We start from the raw sequence: 6028 nt of genomic DNA, 5'->3' as shown, positions 1-6028 counted from the left end.
TCCCCTTTTGGTTCTCCCGATCACTGTATAATCCCAAGAAGTGTGACTGCAACGCCCATCCAATAGCTAGCCCTGTTATTGTGCCATGAAACCATTCACTACTGGGTCACTCATTTCCCCTATAGCAACATTCTCAGTGGGCTTACCTACCGATAACACTAGCTACTTTGTGTGTCCTCATTACAACCCCGGGACTGTTAGAACTTCTTGTCTTCCATGACACAGAAGAGACAGGAGTCGCTGGACACTAACTCAGTGCAGAATTAGAAACTCACTAATTTCTTTCTGCCCTACCATGCCACAACACTTGTTTTTCTTTTAGTTGGTCAGCCATGTTGATGCAGGAACACTGTGAGATGTGATATCTCCCAAGAATCCCAAATGGGAAGAAGAAAAAAGCCCCTATGTCTTTAGATCCCTCCTCAGTCCTTCTACTACCAGCACTACGACTGATACTCTGGATTTGGCACAGGGCAGGGGAGTCATAATACATGTGTCTGACTGTCTGCCTTTCTTCTCCTGCACATAATTCTCCAATGCTGGTGAAGTGGGCCACATGTTCCTCTTCACGTTGGGTGGGACTTCGTCTATACAAATCCTCTTCCTTCCCAAAGGAACATTAATTTTATTCATTTCTCAGGGTTCATATAGTTTCTTTTGTAGTGCTGGGTATTAAAAAAGTTCAGCTCAGAGAATAGAGAAAGAAAATATGAGGAGCAGGAAATGGCTAGAGCTCAGTGTATTCATGTGGTAACTGAAGGAACCATCCAGAAAGACCAAAGGGACAGTCTGAAAAAAAATTGTAAGATTAAAGCAGGAGGTATAGGAAGTATAAAAGGGCAATTGAGGCCATTTTCCCCCCATTGATTAAAGAAGATACCATAGTTGACTATTTTGTACACTGAGTCAACATTTGTAGGGTTCATACCATGACATGTGGCAGTAATACAAGTGGGGGAGTATCTGAGGGATAGATGGAAAGATGTAATGCTGTCAGCCTGTGCCAAAACAACCCTAAGGATGAATTCAACACTAACAGCCCCCAACACTCATCAGACCACTTAGCTACACTTGAAAAGCAAAGAAAAGAAGAATAGTCTAACCTAGGAAATTTCTACTTAAATCATCCTACAAATATTGATCACCTACTGTATGGCAGGCATCATGCTAGGCACAAATGATACAGTTATTAGCAAAGACAGAACTCATGACCTCTCCTCTACAAACTATGATGTTTTCATAGTCTATCAAAGATAGCCAAAGATATTAAAATATTTAAGATCAATTATGCATCCTTTTATAAAGAAAGAAGCTCAACTCAGGTTACATCCTCATGTTAATTTTTAAGTCCTATTTATTATAGAGATATATTCAAACTTTACTGCCAGGTTTCATCATATCTCTCTAAAAAGACTTTTAAAAAACACTCACCCTATGTCATTAATGGTTCTTCTATAATTTTTATTAGCTGCATAAGATTCTGGTGAATACACATAACACTTAATTCTTCCTATTGGGTATCTAGGGTATTTTAAAATTTTAGATGAAACTAAAAACCCCACATAGTCCACCTTTAGCATTATATGGCTAAATATTTGAGCATATTACTAATTGTTTCCCTAGGAAAAAGTTTTAGAAATTGAATTGTTAGGTCAATGGATGTAAATACGTTTACCAAGTTTCCCACACAAATGATTGTGTTAATTTTCAATACCACAAAGCAGTGTATTAGAGTGTCTGTTTTTCCACATTGTTCTCATCACTGAGAATTACTGGCCCTTTCAATCCTTTCTAATTTGGTGGGCGAAAAATAGTATCTTGCTATAGAAGCAGTTTGCATTTTTAAAAATTTAGCAAGAGTAAACTTTAAAAATATATTTGTAGGTACATCATTTCAGTGAATTTCTTATTCATGTGCTTTCATTGAAATTTTTGTGTACTTTATATATTAATACTATTCACTATTTTTTTTTAGACAGGATCTTGCTGTCTTGCTCTGTTGTCCAGGCTGGAGTTCAGTGGTGCAATCGTGGCTCACTATAGCCTCAACCTCCTGGGCTCAAGCAATCCTCTTGCCTCAGCCTCCTGGGTAACTGGGACTGCAGGTGTGTACCAGCAAGCCCAGCTAATTTTTTTAATTAATGCTATTAATTCATCTATTATACATATTGCAAATTTGTTTCTTAATTGATTAAATGCTCTTATGTTTTTTGGACAAAGCTTTTTTTTGTTATGTTTTGTTTTACTTTGTGAAGTCTAATAAATCTATTTTTTTCATTTATACTTTGTCTTTGTTGTCATAGAAATGCAACAGAATCTGTACATTTTGTTTATGGTTTGTCTAGATTAGCAAAGTGGAACCTCTCATTTAATCAATGTAAACAAAAGAAGAAAAATAAAAAGTACTACATGTATCTTAAATGTTATACACATTCTAGTTTCTTATTCTCTAATACATTTAACTTTTATACTTCAGAGGGTGCTATCATTAACCCTATTCTTACAGAGGAGAAAACAGGCTTGGGGAAAATACGTATCCATTTTATAGTATGTGGAAATGAATCTGCTATTTTATGTTATCCTAGAAATTTACATTTGTTTCTTAATTTTGATGGCACTTTGCTAGTCATATTACTTGATAATATAGATTTGATCAAGGATCTGACCCCAACTGTAAAGTTACCTATTGGAACAAAACTGGCTTCCTGGGCTTTTAGAGGACCTGAAGAACAGAACAACAGAATCTCCCCAGTCCCAGAAAGGTTACCTCAGTTTCCAACATGAAAGCACATTCTCAGGGATAGGTAGAAAACTCCAGGTATCTCTAATTGCAACATCATTGTTGTTTTCCACTGAGATGGAGAGAACAAGGTTTAAATGCATTTCTTTTATGAAGTCAGGACAAGATAACATTCTAGGGAAAGCCCAGAAGAAAACATCTGGCACTTCAGAGTTTTCAAAACCTTGTGTTCTGCTGATTTCATCCATCATGAATTATCTGGAAGCAAAGTGCCTATATTAGCAAAGAAGCTGATATTTATAATATGTGACACAGCCTTTTCACCCTCAGTATTTCTAGGATACCAGAATCTCAGTTAACAGCAAAATAATCAACAGGCGTCTGCAAAGCTGCTCAGTGTGAAAAGTGAGCTAATGAGGAAAGCTGCTAAGTGTCAAAATGGCAAGTACAAGGAAGGTGTGCGTTCTCAAAAAAAAAAAAAAGCCTTTGGAATTTCCTGGAGTGAGCTTACATTTTGGGCACTGTATCTGTGCCCAAGTCTCAGAACTCTAGTTTTGTAGAATCTTGGGGTCAGCAAATCCCTTAAAAGTAATTCAAGCAGATTAATGGTTGCTTGGCACTTGGCCTGGGTAGCTGGAGTTGACTGAAAATGGGCATCAAAATATTTGGGTGGTGATGAAAATGTTTTAAAACTGAATTGTGATGATAGTCTCACAACTTTATAATAAATTTACTGAAAATCATAGAATTGTACAATTTAAATGGCTGAATTTTATGGTATATAAATTATACCTCAATAAAGCTATTTTAAAAGAGCAATTCAGTCCAACTCTTCCCCCAGTACTTGCATCTTCTCTTATTTGTTTTATTTTGAATTGACAAATGATAATTGTGTATATTTATGGAATATAATGTGATATTTTGATATATATTTACCATGTGGAATGATTAAATCAGGCTAATCAACAAATGTGTCATTTTACGTACTTATTTTTTGTGGTGAAAAATTTAAAATCTACTCTTAGCCATTTTGAAATATATAATGCATTATTATTATTTATTATAGTCACCTTTTAAAACATATTAATACTGCAGTTCTTTGCAATAGATCACTAAAGCTTATTCCTTCTGTTTAACTGAAATTTTGTACCCTTTGATCACCCCCCTCCCCCAGACTCTGGTAACTATCATTCTGTTCTCTACTTCAATGAGTTCAACTTTTTAGTGTCCACATATAAATGAAATCATTCAGTATTTGTCTTTCTGTGCCTACTTTATTTCACTTAACATATGTCCTCCAGGATCATCCACTGTGTTAGGCCATTCTTGCATTGCTATAAAGAAATACATGAGGCTGGCTAATTATAAAGAAAAGAGGTTTAATTGGCTCAGAGTTCTGCAGGCTATACAGGAAGTATGATGCCAGCATCTGCTGAGCTTCTAGGGAGGTCTCAGGGAGGTTTTACTCATGACAGAAGGTGAAGTGGGAGCAGGCATCTCATACGGTTGTCGCGGGAGCAAGAGAGAGAGAGAGGGTGAGGGCAGGTGCTGTACACTTTTAAAACAACCAGATCGTGTGTGAACTCAGAACAAGAGCTCACTTATCACCAAGGGGATGATGCCAAGCCATTCATGAGGGATCCATCTCCACGATCCAAACACCTTTCACCAGGCCCCACCTCCAACATTGGGGACCACATTTCAACATGAGATGTTGAGGGGACACATATTCAAACCATATCATCCACATTATCATTAGGTGACAGGATTTCTCCTTAAGGCTGAATAGTAATCCATTGTGTACATATACTACATTTTCTTTGTCCATTCATCTGATGATGGACACCTACATTGGTTCAAATATTGGCTATTGTAAATAATGCTGCAATGAACATGGGAGTGTAGAAATCTCTTTGACATACTGATTCCAATTTCTTTGATATATACTCAGAAGTGGGATTACTGGGTCATACATTGGTTATATTTTCAGTTTCCTGAGAAACTTCCACACTATTTTCCATACTGGCTGTATTAATAATGTACATTCCCACTACCAGCGCACAAGGGTTCCTTTTTTGACACATGTCCCCCAACCCTTGCTGTCTTTCATCTTTTTCATAATGTCCTCTTATGTTAGCTGCCCCGTCATATTCCTTCTGGCTTCCTCTGTGGCCAGAACTCACTTTGCCTATGTGCTCCACAAGGGGGAAAATGTTGTATAACTAGCTCTCCCTATACACAGTTCCCAACAATGAGGGATAGAAGTTGATGTACAATAACATTTCTAAATTCTTCAACAATTGAAAAAATAAATAGAAATATTTAGGAATTCTCAGGAATTCCCCAGATTATAAATTACTCTTTAAATACTTTGGTGTTCTTTATATTCTTTACTTATTATTACAGATATCTAAAAAATCTTTAATGAATAATATATGTTACATTTAGTAGTATTTACAAAGAACTGTGGACTCTAGTGAACATTCAAAGACTGGAAATGCCATGAGCATTATTGGATATTATTTGAATAATTTAACATTCAGATCTCTTAACAAGGTTAACCACAGTACCCAGAATCACATATTGAAATCGCCAATGTAGTGATTTATTTTGCTTCTAAAACTTGCTATTCTAATGTACAAATAATAGGATTTGTACAAGGTATAGCCATGGATATAAACTTATGAATATTTATTTTATTTTCCAGAATGACTCACTGTTAGCAACAGACAGAACCACGAACACACTACACTTAACATGGCAACAGATACAAGCAAGACTGACCAATTATATTGTGACCACTTCACTGCTGTGTACTCCTGTCTCTGTTGCTAGAAAGGCTGACCTTAACCTTTAACTACATGTGTGAGTTTTTGCTCATACTTTTGCCCTTGCTTTTGACTCAACATCAGTGTATTCTTTTGAAACCATATCTGTAGGTTGAGAGTTAAGTTTTAATTGCTACAGGAGAATTATAATATTCTTCCCCATTTTCCCAATTTGTCAATGGATTTATCTCAGGATTCAGAATTCAGAAAAGCACATATGTTTCTTGAGAAATTCAGGGGAAGAAATTTCACATGGAAACATTAATAACAGTGGTTCTCAAAGTGTGGACCCTGGACCAGCAGCATCAGCATCACTAGCAAATTTGTTAGAAATGCAAATTATTAAACCCCACCTGAGACCTGCTGAATCAGAAACACTGTGGATAGGGCCCAGCAATCTGTTTGCACAAGCTTTCTGGTGATTCTGATACAAGCTAAAGTTTGAGGAACACTGCTATAT

Source organism: Trachypithecus francoisi, unplaced genomic scaffold, assembly GCF_009764315.1.
Source record: "Trachypithecus francoisi isolate TF-2019V2 unplaced genomic scaffold, Tfra_2.0 Lachesis_group6, whole genome shotgun sequence".
Taxonomy (NCBI): domain Eukaryota; kingdom Metazoa; phylum Chordata; class Mammalia; order Primates; family Cercopithecidae; genus Trachypithecus; species Trachypithecus francoisi.
Note: the sequence above shows the minus strand (reverse complement) of the source record.